Source organism: Somniosus microcephalus, chromosome 11 (assembly GCF_052327205.1).
Source record: "Somniosus microcephalus isolate GS21.2 chromosome 11, FLI_Smic_1.0, whole genome shotgun sequence".
In the NCBI taxonomy this organism is placed as follows: domain Eukaryota; kingdom Metazoa; phylum Chordata; class Chondrichthyes; order Squaliformes; family Somniosidae; genus Somniosus; species Somniosus microcephalus.
Window position 1 is genome coordinate 100,600,370 of NC_140997.1, and position 20,462 is coordinate 100,620,831.

General features: G+C 54.0%; 1 protein-coding gene across 2 annotated transcripts in view; it reads left to right on the top strand.

Annotated features, from left to right (window-relative positions):
- The window catches only part of LOC147110800 (extracellular serine/threonine protein kinase FAM20C-like), a 361,279-nt gene that overhangs the window by 217,491 nt on the left and 123,326 nt on the right, over positions 1 to 20,462 (top strand). The window lies entirely within an intron of this gene.

Here is a 20,462-nt window from a genome sequence, read left to right on the forward strand (position 1 = left end):
ACAGTGTCCGAGTGGGCAGTACTCGACACCCGAGTGATGCAGTGTCCGAGTGGGCACTACTGGACGAGTGGTACAGTGTCCGAGAGGACAGTACTGGACGAGTGATACAATGTCCGAGTGGGCACTACTGGACGAGTGGTACAGTGTCCGAGAGGACAGTACTGGACGAGTGATACAATGTCCGAGTGGGCAGTACTGGACGAGAGCTACAGTGTCCGAGTGGGCAGTTTTGGACGAGTGATACAGCGTCCGAGTGGGCAGTTTTGGACGAGTGATACAGTGTCCGAGTGGGCAGTACTGGACGAGTGACACAGTGTCGGAGTGGGCAGTACTGGACGAGTGATACAGTGTCCGAGTGGGCAGTACTGGATGAGTGATACAGTGTCCGAGTGGGCAGTGCTGGACGAGTGATACAGTGTCCGAGTGGGCAGTACTGGACGAGTGATACAGTGTCCGAGTGGGCAGTACTGGACGAGTGAAACAGTGTCCAAGTGGGCAGTAGTGGACGACTGAGACAGTGTCAGAGTGGGCAGTACTGGACGACTGATACAGTGTCCGAGTGGGCAGTACAGGACACCCGTGTGATACAGTGTCCGAGTGTGCAGTACTGGACGAGTGATAGAGTGTCCGAGAGGGCAGTAGTGGACGACTGATACTGTTTCAGAGTGGGCAGTACTGTACGACTGATACATTGTCCGAGTGGGCAGTACTGGAGGAGTGATAGAGTGTCCGAGAGAGCAGTAGTGGACGACTGATACAGTTTCAGAGTGGGCAGTACTGTACGACTGATACATTGTCCGAGTGGGCAGTACAGGACACCCGAGTGATACAGTATCCGAGTGGGCAGTCCTGGACACCCGAGCGATACACTGTTCAAGTGGGACGTACTCGACACACGAGTGATACAGTGTTCGAGTGGGCACTACTGGATGAGTGATACAGTGTCCGAGAGAGCAGAACTGGACACCCGAGTGATACAATGTCCGAGTGGGCAGCACTGGACACCCGGGTGATACAGTGTCCGAGTGGGCAGTACTGGACTCCCGAGTGATACAGTGTCCGAGTGGGCAGCACTGGACGAGTGATACTGTGTCCGAGTGGGCAGTACTGGACACCCGAGTGATACAGCATCCAAGTGGGCAGTACTGGACGAGTGATGCAGTGTCCGAGTGGGCAGTACTCGACACCCGAGTGATACAGTGTCCGAGTGGGCAGCACTGGACACCCGGGTGATACAGTGTCCGAGTGGGCAGTACAGGACACCCGAGTGATACAGTGTCCGAATGGGCAGCACTGGACGAGTGATACTGTGTCCGAGTGGGCAGTACTGGTCACCCGAGTGATAGAGTGTCCGAGTGGGCACTACTGGCCGAGTGGTACAGTGTCCGAGAGGACAGTACTGGACGAGTGATACAGTGTGCGAGTTGGCAGTACTGGTCGAGTGATACAGTGTCCGAGAGGACAGTACTAGTCGAGTGATACAGTGTCCGAGTTGGCAGTACTGGACGAGTGATACATTGTCCGAGAGGACAGTACTGGACGAGTGATACAGTGTCCGAGAGGACAGTACTGGACGAGTGATACAGTGTACGAGGGGGCAGTACTGGACGTGTGATACAGTGTCCGAGTGGGCAGTACTGGACGAGCGATACAGTGTCCGAGGGGGCAGTACTGGACGAGTGATACAGTGTCCGAGTGGGCAGTACAGGACGAGTGATACAGTGTCCAAGTGGGCAGTACTGGACGAGTGATACAGTGTCCGAGGGGGCAGTACTGGACAAGTGATACAGTGTCCGAGGGGGCAGTACTGGGCGAGTGATACAGTGTCCGAGTGGGCAGTACTGGACGAGTGACACAGTGTCCGAGTGGGCAGTACCGGACGAGTGATACAGTGTCCGAGTTGGCAGTACTGGACGAGTGATACAGTGTCCGAGAGAACAGTACTGGACGAGTGATACAGTGTCCGAGTGGGCAGTACTGGACGAGAGATACAGTGTCCGAGTGGGCAGTTTTGGACGAGTGATACAGCGTCCGAGTGGGCAGTTTTGGACGAGTGATACAGTGCCCGAGTGGGCAGTACTGGACGAGTGACACAGTGTCGGAGTGGGCAGTACTGGACGAGTGATACAGTGTCCGAGTGGGCAGTACTGGACGAGTGATACAGTGTCCGAGTGGGCAGTACTGGACGAGTGATACAGTGTCCGAGTGGGCAGTACTGGACGAGTGATACAGTGTCCGAGTGGGCAGTACTGGACGAGTGATACAGTGTCCAAGTGGGCAGTAGTGGACGACTGAGACAGTGTCAGAGTGGGCAGTACTGGACGACTGATACAGTGTCCGAGTGGGCAGTACAGGACACCCGAGTGATACAGTGTCCGAGTGTGCAGTACTGGACGACTGATAGAGTGTCCGAGAGGGCAGTAGTGGACGACTGATACAGTTTCAGAGTGGGCAGTACTGTACGACTGATACATTGTCCGAGTGTGCAGTACTGGAGGAGTGATAGAGCGTCCGAGAGAGCAGTAGTGGACGACTGATACAGTTTCAGAGTGGGCAGTACTGTACGACTGATACATTGTCCGAGTGGGCAGTACAGGACACCCGAGTGATACAGTATCCGAGTGGGCAGTCCTGGACACCCGAGCGATACACTGTTCAAGTGGGACGTACTCGACACACGAGTGATACAGTGTTCGAGTGGGCACTACTGGATGAGTGATACAGTGTCCGAGAGAGCAGAACTGGACACCCGAGTGATACAATGTCCGAGTGGGCAGCACTGGACACCCGGGTGATACAGTGTCCGAGTGGGCAGTACTGGACTCCCGAGTGATACAGTATCCGAGTGGGCAGCACTGGACGAGTGATACTGTGTCCGAGTGGGCAGTACTGGACACCCGAGTGATACAGCATCCAAGTGGGCAGTACTGGACGAGTGATGCAGTGTCCGAGTGGGCAGTACTCGACACCCGAGTGATACAGTGTCCGAGTGGGCAGCACTGCACACCCGGGTGATACAGTGTCCGAGTGGGCAGTACAGGACACCCGAGTGATACAGTGTCCGAGTGGGCAGCACTGGACGATTGATACTGTGTCCGAGTGGGCAGTACTGGTCACCCGAGTGATAGAGTGTCCGAGTGGGCACTACTGGCCGAGTGGTACAGTGTCCGAGAGGACAGTACTGGACGAGTGATACAGTGTCCGAGTTGGCAGTACTGGACGAGTGATACATTGTCCGAGAGGACAGTACTGGACGAGTGATACAGTGTCCGAGAGGACAGTACTGGACGAGTGATACAGTGTCCGAGGGGGCAGTACTGGACGTGTGATACAGTGTCCGAGAGGGCAGTACTGGACGAGTGATACAGTGTCCGAGGGGGCAGTACTGGACGAGTGATACAGTGTCCGAGTGGGCAGTACAGGACGAGTGATACAGTGTCCAAGTGGGCAGTACTGGACGAGTGATACAGTGTCCGAGGGGGCAGTACTGGACAAGTGATACAGTGTCCGAGGGGGCAGTACTGGGCGAGTGATACAGTGTCCGAGTGGGCAGCACTGGACGAGTGATGCAGTGTCCGAGTGGGCAGTACTGGACGAGTGATACAGTGTCTGAGTGGGCAGTACTGGCCGAGTGATACAGTGTCCGAGTGGGCAGTACCGGACGAGTTATTCAGTGTCCAAGTGGGCAGTACTGGACGAGTGATACAGTGTCCGAGGGGGCAGTACTGGACAAGTGATACAGTGTCCGAGGGGGCAGTACTGGGCGAGTGATACAGTGTCCGAGTGGGCAGTACTGGACGAGTGACACAGTGTCCGAGTGGGCAGTACAGGACGAGTGATACAGTGTCCAAGTGGGCAGTACTGGACGAGAGATACAGTGTCCGAGGGGGCAGTACTGGACAAGTGATACAGTGTCCGAGGGGGCAGTACTGGGCGAGTGATACAGTGTCCGAGTGGGCAGTACTGGACGAGTGACACAGTGTCCGAGTGGGCAGTACCGGACGAGTGATACAGTGTCCGAGTTGGCAGTACTGGACGAGTGATACAGTGTCCGAGAGAACAGTACTGGACGAGTGATACAGTGTCCGAGTGGGCAGTACTGGACGAGAGATACAGTGTCCGAGTGGGCAGTTTTGGACGAGTGATACAGCGTCCGAGTGGGCAGTTTTGGACGAGTGATACAGTGTCCGAGTGGGCAGTACTGGACGAGTGACACAGTGTCGGAGTGGGCAGTACTGGACGAGTGATACAGTGTCCGAGTGGGCAGTACTGGACGAGTGATACAGTGTCCGAGTGGGCAGTACTGGACGAGTGATACAGTGTCCGAGTGGGCAGTACTGGACGAGTGATACAGTGTCCGAGTGGGCAGTACTGGACGAGTGATACAGTGTCCAAGTGGGCAGTAGTGGACGACTGAGACAGTGTCAGAGTGGGCAGTACTGGACGACTGATACAGTGTCCGAGTGGGCAGTACAGGACACCCGAGTGATACAGTGTCCGAGTGTGCAGTACTGGACGAGTGATAGAGTGTCCGAGAGGGCAGTAGTGGACGACTGATACAGTTTCAGAGTGGGCAGTACTGTACGACTGATACATTGTCCGAGTGTGCAGTACTGGAGGAGTGATAGAGCGTCCGAGAGAGCAGTAGTGGACGACTGATACAGTTTCAGAGTGGGCAGTACTGTACGACTGATACATTGTCCGAGTGGGCAGTACAGGACACCCGAGTGATACAGTATCCGAGTGGGCAGTCCTGGACACCCGAGCGATACACTGTTCAAGTGGGACATACTCGACACACGAGTGATACAGTGTTCGAGTGGGCACTACTGGATGAGTGATACAGTGTCCGAGAGAGCAGAACTGGACACCCGAGTGATACAATGTCCGAGTGGGCAGCACTGGACACCCGGGTGATACAGTGTCCGAGTGGGCAGTACTGGACTCCCGAGTGATACAGTGTCCGAGTGGGCAGCACTGGACGAGTGATACTGTGTCCGAGTGGGCAGTACTGGACACCCGAGTGATACAGTGTCCGAGTGGGCAGTACTGGACGAGTGATGCAGTGTCCGAGTGGGCAGTACTCGACACCCGAGTGATACAGTGTCCGAGTGGGCAGCACTGGACACCCGGGTGATACAGTGTCCGAGTGGGCAGTACAGGACACCCGAGTGATACAGTGTCCGAGTGGGCAGCACTGGACGAGTGATACTGTGTCCGAGTGGGCAGTACTGGTCACCCGAGTGATAGAGTGTCCGAGTGGGCACTACTGGCCGAGTGTTACAGTGTCCGAGAGGACAGTACTGGACGAGTGATACAGTGTGCGAGTTGGCAGTACTGGTCGAGTGATACAGTGTCCGAGAGGACAGTACTGGTCGAGTGATACAGTGTCCGAGTTGGCAGTACTGGACGAGTGATACATTGTCCGAGAGGACAGTACTGGACGAGTGATACAGTGTCCGAGAGGACAGTACTGGACGAGTGATACAGTGTCCGAGGGGGCAGTACTGGACGTGTGATACAGTGTCCGAGTGGGCAGTACTGGACGAGTGATACAGTGTCCGAGGGGGCAGTACTGGACGAGTGATACAGTGTCCGAGTGGGCAGTACAGGACGAGTGATACAGTGTCCAAGTGGGCAGTACTGGACGAGTGATACAGTGTCCGAGGGGGCAGTACTGGGCGAGTGATACAGTGTCCGAGTGGGCAGTACTGGACGAGTGACACAGTGTCCGAGTGGGCAGTACCGGACGAGTGATACAGTGTCCGAGTTGGCAGTACTGGACGAGTGATACAGTGTCCGAGGGAGCAGTACTGGACGAGTGATACATTGTCCGAGTGGGCAGTACTGGACGAGTGATACAGTGTCCGAGTGGGCAGTACTGGACGAGTGATACAGTGTCCGAGTGGGCAGTACTGGCCGAGTGATACAGTGTCCGAGTGGGCAGTACCGGACGAGTTATACAGTGTCCGAGTGGGCAGTACCGGACGAGTGATACAGTGTCCGAATGGGCAGTACTGGACGAGTGATACAGTGTCCGAGTGGGCAGCACTGGACGAGTGATACAGTGTCCGAGTGGGCAGTACTGGACGACTGATACAGTGTCCGAGTGGGCAGTACTGGACGAGTGATACAGTGTCCGTATGGGCAGTACTGGACAAGTGATACAGTGTCCAAGTGAGCAGTAATGGACGAGTGAAACAGTGTCCGAGTGGGCAGTACTGGACGAGTGATACAGTGTCCGAGTGGGCAGTACTGGACGAGTGATGCAGTTTCTGAGTGGGCAGTACTGGACGACTGATACAGTGTCCGAGCGGGCAGTACTGGACGAGTGATGCAGTGTCCGAGTGGGCAGGTCTGGACGAGTGATACAGTGTCCGAGTGGGCAGTGCTGGACGAGTGATAGTGTGTCCGAGTGGGCAGGTCTGGACGAGTGATACAGTGTCCGCGTGGGCAGTACTGGACGAGTGATACAGTGTCCGAGTGGGCAGTACTGGACGAGTGATACAGTGTCCAAGTGGGCAGTACTGGACGAGTGATACAGTGTCCGAGTGGGCAGTACTGGACGAGTGATACAGTGTCAGAGTGGGCAGTACTGGACGAGTGGTACAGTGTCCGAGTGGGCAGCACTGGACGAGTGATACAGTGTTCGAGTGGGCAGTACTGGACGAGTGATACAGTGTCCGACTGGGCAGTACTGGACGAGTGGTACAGTGTTCGAGTGGGCAGTACTGGACGAGTGATACAGTGTCCGAGTGGGCAGTACTGGACGAGTGATACAGTGTTCGAGTGGGCAGTACTGGACGAGTGATACAGTGTCCGAATGGGCAGTACTGGACGAGTGATACAGTGTCCGAGTGGGCAGTACTGGACGAGTGATGCAGTGTCCGAGTGGGCAGTACTGGACGAGTGATACAGTGTTTGAGTGGGCAGTACAGGACGAGTGATACAGTGTCCGAGTGGGCAGTACTGGACGAGTGATACAGTGTCCGAGTGGGCAGTACTGGACGAGTGATACAGTGTCCGAGTGGGCAGTACTGGACGAGTGATACAGTGTCCGAGTGGGCAGTACGGGACGAGTGATACAGTGTCCGAGTGGGCAGTACCGGACGAGTGATGCAGTGTCCGAGTGGGCAGTACTGGACGAGTGATACAGTGTCCGAGTGGGCAGTACTGGACGAGTGATACAGTGTCCGAGTTGGCAGTACTGGACGAGTGATACAGTGTCCGAGTGGGCAGTACTGGACGAGTGATGCAGTGTCCGAGTGGGCAGTACTGGACGAGTGATGCAGTGTCTGAGTGGGCAGTACTGGACGAGTGATACAGTGTCTGAGTGGGCAGTACTGGACGAGTGATACAGTGTCCGAGTGGGCAGTACTGGACGAGTGATACAGTGTCCGAGTGGGCAGTACTGGACGAGTGATACAGTGTCCAAGTGGGCAGTACTGGACGAGTGATACAGTGTCCGAGTGGGCAGCACTGGACGAGTGATACAGTGTCCGAGTGGGCAGTACTGGACGAGTGATACAGTGTTTGAGTGGGCAGTACTGGACGAGTGATACAGTGTCCGAGTGGGCAGTACTGGACGAGTGATACAGTTTTTGAGTGGGCAGTACTGGACGAATGATACAGTGCCTGAGTGGGCAGTACTGGACGAGTGATACAGTGTCCGAGTTGGCAGTACTGGACGAGTGATACAGTGTCCGAGTGGGCAGTACTGGACAAGTGATACAGTGTCAGAGTGGGCAGTAGTGGACGAGTGATACAGTGTCCGAGTGGGCAGTACTGGACGAGTGATACAGTGTCCGAGTGGGCAGTACTGGACGAGTGATACAGTGTCAGAGTGGGCAGTAGTGGACGAGTGATACAGCGTCCGAGTGGGCAGTTTTGGACGAGTGATACAGTGTCCGAGTGGGCAGTACTGGATGAGTGATACAGTGTCCGAGTGGGCAGTACTGGACGAGTGATACAGTGTCCAAGTGGGCAGTAGTGGACGACTGAGACAGTGTCAGAGTGGGCAGTACTGGACGACTGCTACAGTGTCCGAGTGGGCAGTACAGGACACCCGAGTGATACTGTGTCCGAGTGTGCAGTACTGGACGAGTGATAGAGTGTCCGAGAGGGCAGTAGTGGACGACTGGTACAGTTTCAGAGTGGGCAGTACTGTACGACTGATACATTGTCCGAGTGTGCAGTACTGGAGGAATGATAGAGTGTCCGAGAGAGCAGTAGTGGACGACTGATACAGTTTCAGAGTGGGCAGTACTGTACGACTGACACATTGTCCGAGTGGGCAGTACAGGACACCCGAGTGATACAGTATCCGAGTGGGCAGTCCTGGACACCCGAGCGATACACTGTTCAAGTGGGACGTACTCGACACACGAGTGATACAGTGTTCGAGTGGGCACTACTGGATGAGTGATACAGTGTCCGAGAGAGCAGAACTGGACACCCGAGTGATACAATGTCCGAGTGGGCAGCACTGGACACCCGGGTGATACAGTGTCCGAGTGGGCAGTACTGGACTCCCGAGTGATAGAGTGTCCGAGTGGGCAGCACTGGACGAGTGATGCAGTGTCCGAGTGGGCAGTACTCGACACCCGAGTGATACAGTGTCCGAGTGGGTAGCACTGGACACCCGGGTGATACAGTGTCCGAGTGGGCAAAACTGGACACCCGAGTGATACAGTGTCCGAGTGGCCGTACTGGACGAGTGATACAGTGTCTGAGTGGGCAGTACTGGGTGAGCGATACAATGTCCAAGTGGGCAGTACTGGGTGAGTGATACAATGTCTAAGTGGGCAGAACTGGACACCCGAGTGATACAGTGTCCGAGTGGGCAGTACTGGACGAGTGATACAGTGTCTGAGTGGGCAGTGCTGGACGAGAGATACAATGTCCGAGTGGGCAGTACTAGACACCAGGGTGAGACAGTGTCCGAGTGGGCAGTACTGGACGAGTGATACAGTGTCCGAGTGGGCAAAACTGGACACCCGAGTGATACAGTGTCCGAGTGGCCGTACTGGACGAGTGATACAGTGTCTGAGTGGGCAGTACTGGGTGAGCGATACAATGTCCAAATGGGCAGTACTGGGCAAGTGATACAATGTCTAAGTGGGCAGAACTGGACACCCGAGTGATACAGTGTCCGAGTGGGCAGTACTGGACGAGTGATACAGTGTCTGAGTGGGCAGTACTGGACGAGAGATACAGTGTCCGAGTGGGCAGTAGTGGACGAGTGATACAGTGTCCGAGTGGCCAATACTGGACACCCGAGTGATACAGTTTCTTAGTTGGCAGTACTAGACACCCGGATGATACAGTGTCCAAATGGGCAGTTCTGGACACCCGAGTGATACTGTGTCCGAGTGGGCAGTACTGGACGAGTGATACGGTGTCCGAGTGGGCAGTAGTGGACGAGTGATACAGTGTCCGAGTGGCCAATACTGGACACCCGAGTGATACGGTTTCTTAGTGGGCAGTACTGGACACCCGGGTGATACAGTGTCCAAGTGGGCAGTGCTGGATGAGTGATACAATGTCCGAGTGGGCAGGACTAGACACCCGGGTGAGGCAGTGTCCGAGTGGGCAGTACTGGACGAGTGATACAATGTCCGAGTGGGCAGTACTAGACACCAGGGTGAGACAGTGTCCGAGTGGGCAGTACTGGACGAGTGATACAGTGTCCGAGTGGGCAATACTGGACACCCGGGTGATGCAGTGTCCGAGTGGGCAGAACTGGACCCCTGAGTGATACAGTGTCCTAGTGGGCTGTACTGGACGAGTGATACAGTGTCCAAGTGGGCAGTTCTGGACACCCGAGTGATACAGTGTCCGAGTTGGCTGTACTGGACGGGTGATACAGTGTCCAAGTGGGCAGTACTGGACGAGTTATACAGTGTCCGAGTGGGCAGTATTGGACAAGTGATACAGTGTCCGAGTGGGCTGTACTGGGCGAGTGGTACAGTGTCCGAGTGGGCAGAAATGGACGAGCGATACAGTGCCCGAGTGGGCAATACTGGAGACCCAAGTGATACAGTGTCCAAAGGGGCAGTACTGAACACCCGAATGATAAAGTGTCCGAGTGGGCAGTACTGGACACCTGAGTGATACAGTGTCCGAGTGGGCAATACTGGACAGCCGAGTGATACAGTGTCTGAGTGGGCAGTACTGGACGAGTGATACTGTGTCCGAGTGGGCAGTACTGGACGAGTGCTACAGTGTCCGAGCGGCCAGTACTGGACACCCGAGTGATAAAGTGTCCGAGTGGGCAGTACTGGACACCTGAGTGATACAGTGTCCGAGTGGGCAATACTGGACAGCCGAGTGATACAGTGTCTGAGTGGGCAGTACTGTACGAGTGATACAGTGTCCAAGTGGGCAGTACCGGACAAGTGGTACAGTGTCCGAGTGGGCAGTACTGGGTGAGTGATACACTGTCCGAGTGGGCAGTAATGGACGAGTGATACAGTGTCCAAGTGGGCAGTACCGGACAAGTGGTACAGTGTCCGAGTGGGCGGTACTGTGTGAGTGATACACTGTCCGAGTGGGCAGTAATGGACGAGTGATACAGTGTGCAAGTGGGCAGTACTGGACGAGAGATACGGTGTCTGAGTGGGCAGTACTGGACGAGTGATACAGTGTCCCAGTGACCCAAGTGATACAGTGTCTGAGTGGGCAGTACTGGACACCCAAGTGATACAGTGTCCGAGTGGGCAGTACTGGTCGAATGATACAATGTCCGAATTGGCAGTACTGGACGAGTGATACAGTGTCCGACTGGACAGTACTGCACACCCGAGTGATACAGTGTCCGAGTGGGCATTACTGGACATCCGAGTGATACAGTGTCCGAGTGGGCAGTACTGGACGAGTGATACAGTGTCCGACTGGACAGTACTGCACACCCGAGTGATATCGTGTCCGAGTGGGCATTACTGGACACCGGAGTGATACAGTGTCCGAGTGGGCTTTACTGGGTGAAGGTGTTAGTGCACTGTGGTGGCCAGGGTGTCAGTGCACTGTGGTGAAGGTGTTAGTGCACTGTGGTGGCCAGGGTGTCAGTGCACTGTGGTGAAGGTGTTAGTGCACTTTGGTGGCCAGGGTGTTAGTGCACTGTGTTGAGTGTGTTAGTGCACTGTGGTGAAGGTGTTAGTGCACTGTGGTGAGGGTGTTAGTGCACTGTGGTGACCAGGGTGTCAGTGCACTGTGGTGAGGGTGTTAGTGCACTGTGGTGACCAGGTTGTTAGTGCACTTTGACCAGGGTGTCAGTGCACTTTGACCAGGGTGTCAGTGCACTTTGTCCAGGGTGTTAGTGCACTGTGACCAGGGTGTTAGTGCACTGTGACCAGGGTGTTTGTGTACTGTGACCAGGGTGTTTGGTGCACTGTGACCAGGGTGTTGGTGCACTGTGGCCAGGGTGTTAGTGCACTGTGACCAGGGAGTTAGTGCACTGTGACCAGGGTGTTAGTGCACTGTGACCAGGGTGTTAGTGCACTGTGACCAGGGTGTTAGTGCTCTGTGACCATGGTGTTAGTGCACTGTGGCCAGGGTGTTAGTGTACTGTGGCCAGGGTGTAAGTGCACTGTGGTGAGGGTGTTAGTACACTGTGACCAGGGTGTTAGCGCACTCTGACCAGGGTGTTAGTGTGCTGTGGCCAGGATGTTAGTGCACTGTGGCCAGGGTGTTAGTGCACTGTGGCCAGGGTGTTAGTGCACTGTGACCAGGGTTTTAGTGCACTGTGACTAGGGTGTTAGTGCACTGTGATGAGGGTGTTAGTGCACTATGACCAGGGTGTTGTTGCACTGTGACCAGGGTGTTAGTGCACTGTGACCAGGGTGTTAGTGCACTCTGGCCAGGGTGTTAGTGCACTGTGACCAGGGTGTTAGTGCAATGTGGCCCGGGTGTTAGTGCACTGTGGCCAGGCTTTTAGTGCACTGTGGTGAGGGTGTTAGTGCACTGTGGTGAGGGTGTTAGTGCACTGTGGTGAGGGTGTTAGTACACTGTGAGCAGGGTGTAAGTGCACTGTGGTAAGGGTGTTAGTACACTGTGACCAGGGGGTTAGTGCACTGTGGCCAGAGTGTCAGTGCACTGTGGTGAGGGTGTTAGTGCACTGTGGTGAGGGTGTGAGTGCACTGTGACCAGGGTGTTAGTGCACTGTGGCCAGGGTGACAGTGCACTGTGGTGAGGGTGTCAGTGCACTGTGGCCAGACTGACAGTGCACTGTGGTGAGGGTGTGAGTGCACTGTGACCAGGGTGTTAGTGCACTGTGGCCAGGGTGACAGTGCACTGTGGTGAGGGTGTCAGTGCACTGTGGCCTGGGTGACAGTGCACTGTGGCCAGACTGACAGTGCACTGTGGTGAGGGTGAGTGCACTGTGACCAGGGTGTAAGTGCATTGTGGCCAGGGTGACAGTGCACTGTGGTGAGGGTGTTAGTGCACTGTGGTGAGGGTGTTAGTGCACTGTGGTGAGGGTGTTAGTGCACTGTGGTGAGGGTGTTAGTGCACTGTGGTGAGGATGTTAGTGCACTGTGGCCAGGGTGACAGTGCACTGTGGTGAGGATGTTAGTGCACTGTGGCCAGGGTGTTCATGCACTGTGGTGAGGGTGACAGTGCACTGTGGCCAGAGTGACAGTGCACTGTGGTGAGGGTGTTAGTGCACTGTGGCCAGGGTGTTCATGCACTGTGGCGAGGGTGTTCGTGCACTGTGGCCAGGGTGACAGTGCACTGTGGTGAGGGTGTTTGTGCACTGTGGCCAGGGTGTTAGTGCACTGTGGCCAGGGTGTTCGTGCACTGTGGCGAGGGTGTTAGTGCACTGTGGTGAGGGTGTTAGTGCACTGTGGTGAGGGTGTTAGTGCACTGTGGTGAGGGTGTTAGTGTACTGTGGTGAGGGTGCTAGTGCACTGTGGTGAGGGTGTTAGTGCACTGTGGTGAGGGTGTTAGTGCACTGTGGTGAGGGTGTTAGTGCACTGTGGCCAGGGTGACAGTGCACTGTGGTGAGGGTGTTAGTGCACTGTGGTGAGGGTGTTAGTGCACTGTGGCCAGGGTGTTAGTGCACTGTGGTGAGGGTGTTAGTGCACTGTGGCCAGGGTGACAGTGCACTGTGGTGAGGGTGTTAGTGCACTGTGGTGAGGGTGTTAGTGCACTGTGGTGAGGGTGTTAGTGCACTGTGGTGAGGGTGTTAGTGCACTGTGGCCAGGGTGACAGTGCACTGTGGTGAGGGTGTTAGTGCACTGTGGTGAGGGTGTTAGTGCACTGTGGTGAGGGTGTTAGTGCACTGTGGCCAGGGTGACAGTGCACTGTGGTGAGGGTGTTAGTGTACTGTGGTGAGGGTGTTAGTGCACTGTGGTGAGGGTGTTAGTGCACTGTGGTGAGGGTGTTAATGCACTGTGGTGAGGGTGTTAGTGCACTGTGGTGAGGGTGTTAGTGTACTGTGGTGAGGGTGTTAGTGCACTGTGGTGAGGGTGTTAGTGCACTGTGGTGAGGGTGTTCGTGTACTGTGGTGAGGGTGTTACTGCACTGTGGTGAGGGTGTTAGTGCACTGTGGTGAGGGTGTTAGTGCACTGTGGTGAGGGTGTTCGTGTACTGTGGTGAGGGTGTTAGTGCACTGTGGTGAGGGTGTTAGTGCACTGTGGTGAGGGTGTTAGTGCACTGTGGTGAGGGTGTTAGTGCACTGTGGTGAGGGTGTTAGTGCACTGTGGTGAGTGTGTTAGTGCACTGTGGTGAGGGTGTTAGTGCACTGTGGTGAGGGTGTTAGTGCACTGTGGTGAGGGTGTTAGTGCACTGTGGTGAGGGTGTTAGTGCACTGTGGTGAGGGTGTTAGTGCACTGTGGTGAGGGTGTTAGGTAACAGCCCAGCTGTCCAATTAGCCTCATTTTGGAATGCTCGCAGGAGCCATCAACAATGTCCTGACTACAGACACTGATAGAGCAACACGGCCTTAAATATTAAATCCTAGTTATTCCATGGCAACAGATCAAGGAATGGAAGGGTAGGTGGGACGGAGCCCTGTATGTGGAGATTGTACAGCAGTTGCTGAATGATAAAAGGTACCTCCAGTCATTATAGGAACAGGAGGAGGCCATTCATCCTGAGATCAATGAGATCATGGCTGATCTGGGCCTCAACTCCATTTACCTGCCGTTGCTCCCTAGCCCTTAATACCCTCAGGTCTAAAAAGAAAGATTTGCATTTCTATAGCGCTTTTCACAACCTCAGGATGTTCCAAAGCACTTTACAGCTAATGAGGTACTTTTTGAAGTGTAGACACTGTTGGAATGTGGGAAACGCAGCAGCCAATTCCAATTTAGTGGTGTTGGTTGAGGGATTAACATTGGCTGGGACACTGGAGATAACTCCCCTGCTCTTCTTTGAATAGTGTCATGAGTTTTTTTATGTCGTACCTGAGAGAGCAGATGGGAATCTCAGTTTAACATCTCATCCGAAAGGCAGCACCTCCGACAGTGCAACACACCCTCAGTACGGTAGCATAGTGGTTAGCACTGTTGCCTCACAGCGCCAGGGACCCGGGTTCGAATCCGGCCTCGGGCGACTGTCTGTGTGGAGTTTGCACATTCTCCCCGTGTTTGCGTGGGTTTCCTCCGGGTGCTCCGGTTTCCTCCCACAGTCCAAAGATGTGCGGGTTAGGTTGATTGACTATGATAAATTGACCCTTAGTGTTTGGGGGATTAGATACGTGGGGTTACGGGGATAGGGTGGGATATGTGTTGGTGTAGGGGTTACAGGGATCGGGTGGGATATGTGTCGGTGCAGGCTCGATGGGCCGAAATGGCCTCTAACTGCACTGTGGGGTTTCTGTGATTTCTGTGATTTCTGTGATTACTGCACTGAAGTGTCAGCCTGGATATTTTGCTCAAGTCCCTGGAGTGGGACTTGAACCCACAACCTTCTGACTCAGAGGAGAGAGTGCTACCCACTGAGCCACGGCTGACCCTGAAGAAAAATCGAGAGATGCCTAGAAAAATGCAGAAACACTGGCTAAATGTGAGGAGAACAAACCAGAAAGAAGATAAATTGAGATAAAAGCTGTAAATAGGGATGGATGATCACACAGGTAAAGAGAATGGCAGGGAGGGAAAGGAAAGAATTGGCAAGGTGACCAGAGAAAGCAAGGTGAGTGATAAAGTAAGGGAGGACGAGCTATCGGTATGGAGAGGGAATCTGGGACAGGGCTTCTAAAATGCTTCCTCCAGGCCTAAAATTAATAAATTACAGAAATTGTCCTCTATAAGATCAAGTGAAGAAGCCACTGTGCTTGTTAATCTGGTTTGCTACATTGATTTTTGCTGAAAAATCCTGCTTGTCACCAGTTAATTCAAGATGACATTTTCATCTCGGGGGAACGGAGCACAGATTGCTTCTTTTTTTTCCTTAGGTCGGCCACTAATATCATCAGGTGCGCACAATGAAGGAAAAACAACGGGGGAGAAATTCAGTAGGTTGCGCCACTCGTTAGCGCCTTAAGAGGGCGCTAAGTGGGTCGCAAGCCAACTGGCGCCCGGGCGCGGCACTGTCCACGCCTCCCACTAAATGGTGCGGGATGTTAGTGGTGGCGCTAACTGTTAGAGCTGCGCCGCTCGCCGATGACGTCATCGGTGTGCGTAGTGCCCCGCTGACGCCCCGGCCGCGATATTCGGCAGCACCCCCTGATTTACCGCCGGACGCTATGTCCGACGGGTTCAGGGAGGCCTACCTGCGGCCGGGGAGGCACAAATTAAAGGTGAGGTGCGGGGCGGCCATTTTTGTTGTTGGCCGCCTGCCAGCACCTGCTTGCGCTCCCGTCCCCGGCCTCCTGAACTCTCCCCCCGCCCCCTCCCGCGGAGTGCCGGCTGCGCTCCAAGAGCCCGACACTTCTCCTCGGTGCCGGGCTCTTTTGCCTGCACACCCGATCCTCGGGGGCCCAGCTGGGCCCCAGATCGCGCTGCACAAGGCTCCTCCCCTTTAAGAAGGGGAGGAAGGCCTGCAATACCGCAGCGCAATGTGCCGCAGCGTGTGCGCCACGACATTCACTCGCAGCGCCCCAAGAGGGATGCGGTGCGCATCCAGTAGCGCCGCGCTTCCCTTTGGGGCGCAACCACTCAATTTCCGGTGCGCGGGCATGAATGTTTCCAGGGCGCGCCCTGGCGAGGCTGGCGCCCCAAACGGGGCTATACTCAATTTCTCCCCCAACCTGTTTTAAAATTTATAAGGCCCTGCAGCCAATCTCAGGCCTCCCCATCACGACTGAAGGAGATAAGAGATTATGTATACTGGCTGGGTTCCAGAATCGCCATGCTCTAAATATGAAAATCTATCTTTTTAATCTCAAAAGAGGCAGCGTCTTCATGCAAAGCTTATTTCGTTGTTAAATTTGGGGAAGGGGACGAATTAGATTTTCATTCTTGTTACGATGAAGTCATACACACACAAGTGCTGCGATTCTCCACTTCCACACAATTTACCTCATTGCCCCCTCTTCATCAGAGTAGGAACAGGAGGAGGCTATTCAGCCCCTCGAGCCTGTTACGCCATTCAATCAGATCATGGCTGATCTGCATCTCAACCCCATCCACCCACCTTGGTTCTATAACCCTTAATACCCTTACCCAACAAAAATCTGTCAATCTCAGTTTTGACATTGCCAATTGACCACCAACCTCAACAGCTTTTTGTGGGGAGAGAGTTCCTGATTTCCACTCCCCTTTGGGTGAAGAAGTGCTTCCTGACATCACCCCTGAACAGCCCAGCTCTAAGTTTAAGATTACAATACAAAGATTAATTGATCACTAACACACAAGAGAGGAAGGAGAAGAAAGATCAGAAGGAAGGAAGGAAAGGAGAAGCCATTCCATTTTTCTTTCACACCAGAAACATCTCGAAGCCGCCATTAATTTCAATGTGAATCAAGTGAGGGCCTTAGGTCAAACAGTAAAATCTACGGAAAGGCGAAGTGAACGATTTATGGAGGGGAAAATGAATGTCACCCGGGGTGACCTCTCCTTGTTATACAGTATGTCCTGCTGCAGAGATCAGGAGTAGCGCAACTGTGATGCTCTCTACAACAACAACAACTTGTATTTATATAGCGCCTTTAGCATAGTAAAACATCCCAAGGTGCTTCACAGGAGTGTTATCAAACAAATTTTGACACCGAGCCACATGAGATATTAGGGCAGTTTTTTTTAATATTCGTTCCTGGGATGTGGGTGTCTCTGGCAAGGCCGGTATTTATTGCTCATCCCTAGTTGCCCTTGAGAAGGTGGTGGTGAGCCGCCTTCTTGAACCGCTGCAGTCCGTGTGGTGAAGGTACTCCCACAGTGCTGTTAGGGAGGGAGTTCCAAGATTTTGACCCAGCGACAATGAAGGATCAGCGATATACTTCCAAATCAGGATGGTGTGTGACTTGGAGGGGAACTTGGAGGTGGTGGTGTTCCCATGCGCCTGCTGCCCTTGTCCTTCTAGGTGGTAGAGGTCGCAGGTTTGGGAGGTGCTGCTGAAGTAGCCTTGGTGAGTTGCTGCAGTGCACCTTGTAGATGGTACACACGGCAGCCACAGTACGCAGGTGGTGGAGGGAGTAAATGTTTAAGATGGTGGATGGGGTGCCAATCAAGCAGGCTGCTTTGTCTTGGATGGTGTCGAGCTTCTTGAGTGTTGTTGGAGCTGCACTCATCCAGACACATGAATCACACTCCTTACTTGTGCCTTGTAGATGGTGGAAAGGCTTTGGGGAGTCAGGGGGTGAGACACTAGCCACAGAATACCTAGCCTCTGACCTGCTCTTGTTGCCACAGTATTTATGTGGCTGGTCCAGTTAGGTTTCTGGCCAATGCTGACCCCCCAAGGATATTGATGGTGAGGGATTTGGTGATGGTAATGCTGTTGAATGTCAAGGGGTGGTGGTTAGACGCTTGCTTGTTGGAGATAGTCATTGCCTGGCACTTGTGTGGCGCGAATGTTACCTGCCACTTATCAGCAGCCCATGCCTGAATGCCATCCAGGTCTTGCTGCATGCTGGCATGGACTGCTCCATTATCTGAGGAGTTGCAGTCATCAGCGAACATCTCCACTTCTGACCTTATGATAGAGGGAAGGTCATTGATGAAGCAGCTGAAGATGGTTAGGCCTGGGACACTGCCCTGAGGAACTCCTGCAGCAATGTCCCGGGGCTGTGATGATTGACCTCCAACCACCACAACCATCTTCCTTTGTGCTAGGTATGACTCCAGCTAGTGGAGAGTTTTTCCCCTGTTTCCCATTGGCTTCAGTTTTACTAGGGCTCCTTGATGACACACTTGGTCAAATGCTGCTTTGATGTCAAGGGCAGTTTCTCTCACCTCACCTCTGGAATTCAGCTCTTTTGTCCATGGTTGGACCAAGGCTGTTATGAGGTCTGGAGCCGAGTGGTCCTGGCAGAACCCAAACTGGGCATCAGTGAGCAGGTTATTGGTGAGTAAGTGCCGCTTGACAGCACTGTCGACGACACCTTCCATCACTTTGCTGATGATTGAGAGTAGACTGATGGGGTGGTAATTGGCCGGATTGGATTTGTCCTGCTTTTTATGGACAGGACATACCTGGGCAGTTTTCCACATTTGTCAGATAGATGCCAGTGTTGTAGCTGTACTGGAACAGCTTGGCTAGTTCTGGAGCACAAGTCTTCAGCACAACAGCCGGGATGTTGTCGGGGCCCACAGCCTTTGCTGAGGACCAAAAGCTTGGTCAAAGAGGTAGGTTTTAAGGAGTGACATAAAGGAAGAGAGAGAGGTTGAGAAGCGCAGAGATTTCGGGAGCTTCGGGCCTTGGCAGCTGAAGGCACAGCTGCCAATGGTGCAGTGGTAACTATTGGGGATGACCAAGAGGCCAGAATTGGAGGAGCGCAGAGATCTTGGAGGGTTTTAGGGCTAGAGGATGTTACAGAGATAGGGCGAGGTGAGATCATGGAGGGATTTGAAAACAAGGATGAGAATTTTAAAATCAAGGGCCTAGAAATTGACAATAGCCCCGTTTGGGGCGCCAGCCTCGCCAGGGCGCTAAAAGTAACGCCCTGGAAGCAGTCGCGGCCGCCCGCCGGAAATTCAGTTGGAGTGCCCCAGAGGGAAGCGCGGCGCTACGGGAGGCGCCCCGCATCCCCCTTGGGGTGCTGCAACTGAATATCGCTGCACAACGTGCCGCAGCGCCACACGCTGCAGCACATCGCGCTGTGGTACTGCAGGCCTTCCTCCCCTTCTTAAAGGGGAGGGGCCTTGTGCAGCACGATCTGGGGCCCAGCTGGGCCCCCGAGGATTGCGAGTGTCAGCAAAAGAGCCCGGCACCGAGGAGAGGTGCCGGGCTCTTGGAACGCAGTCGGCACTCTGCGGGGGTGGGGGGGTGCTCAGGAGGCCGGGGACGGCAGCGTCATCGGTTGCGGCGCAGCGCTAATGGCTAGCGCCACCATTAGCATCCCGCTAAATTTAGCGGGAGACGTGGCCAGTGGCTTCCGACCCACTTTGCGCCCTCTTAAGGCGCTAACGGGTGGCGCAGCCCACTGAATTTCTAGGCCAAGGTGTTGCCGGACCGGGAGCCAATGTAGGTCAGCAAGCACAGGGGGTGATGGGTGAATGGGACTTGGTGCGAGTTAGGACACGGGCAGCAGAGTTTTGGATGAGCTCAAGTTTATGGAGGGTGGTGGAATAGCCTGCCACTTTATCTGGGCTCACACATGCAGAATGGCGACTTGGGTGAGGTACATATGGAATCATTCAGCACCTTGAGGAGAGGAGGGGGATATCTGGAATAAGAAAGGTGTAAAGAGATAGCTAAGGAACAGATAATTGAATACACTTCCCTGTGGTAGACCAAAGGCAGTGTTTCTGTTCTATGTTAGCGCCTACTAACTGATTGCCCTTTGTTCTCTAGTCCCTTCAGTCCCCACAATGGTGCAGGCTGCATCCTCCCGTTCATGTACAACAAACAAGAGCTTCACTTGTATTCTGACCCAGTCAGTGACAAAGAATCATTATACTAGAACGTAATGGTAATGAATTGACTGTGACAAAGTGCCTGAAGGCATGAACACGCACCCACACAGGCCTGTTCAACAAGATGCCTCAATTTTGGCTTGTTCCCACCCAAATAGAGTAAGCACCTCATTACCTTTGACATTCACCACACTGAGGCTGCTTCTCAGGCGAGCATCATCTCACCGGCACAGGACCTCATGGTTAGAATCATAGAATGACACAGCACAGGAGGAGGCCATTCGGCTGTGCTGTGGCTCTTTGAAAGAGCTCTCCAATTAGTCCCACTCCCCCGCTCTTCCCCTATAGCCCTGCAAGTTTTTCTTTTTCAATTATTTAACCAACTCCCTTTTGAAAGTTCCTATTGAATCTGCTTCCACCGCCCTTTCAGGTAGCGCATTCCAGATCACAACAACTCGCTGCATAAAAGATAATTTTCCTCATCTCCCCCTCTGGTTCTTTTGC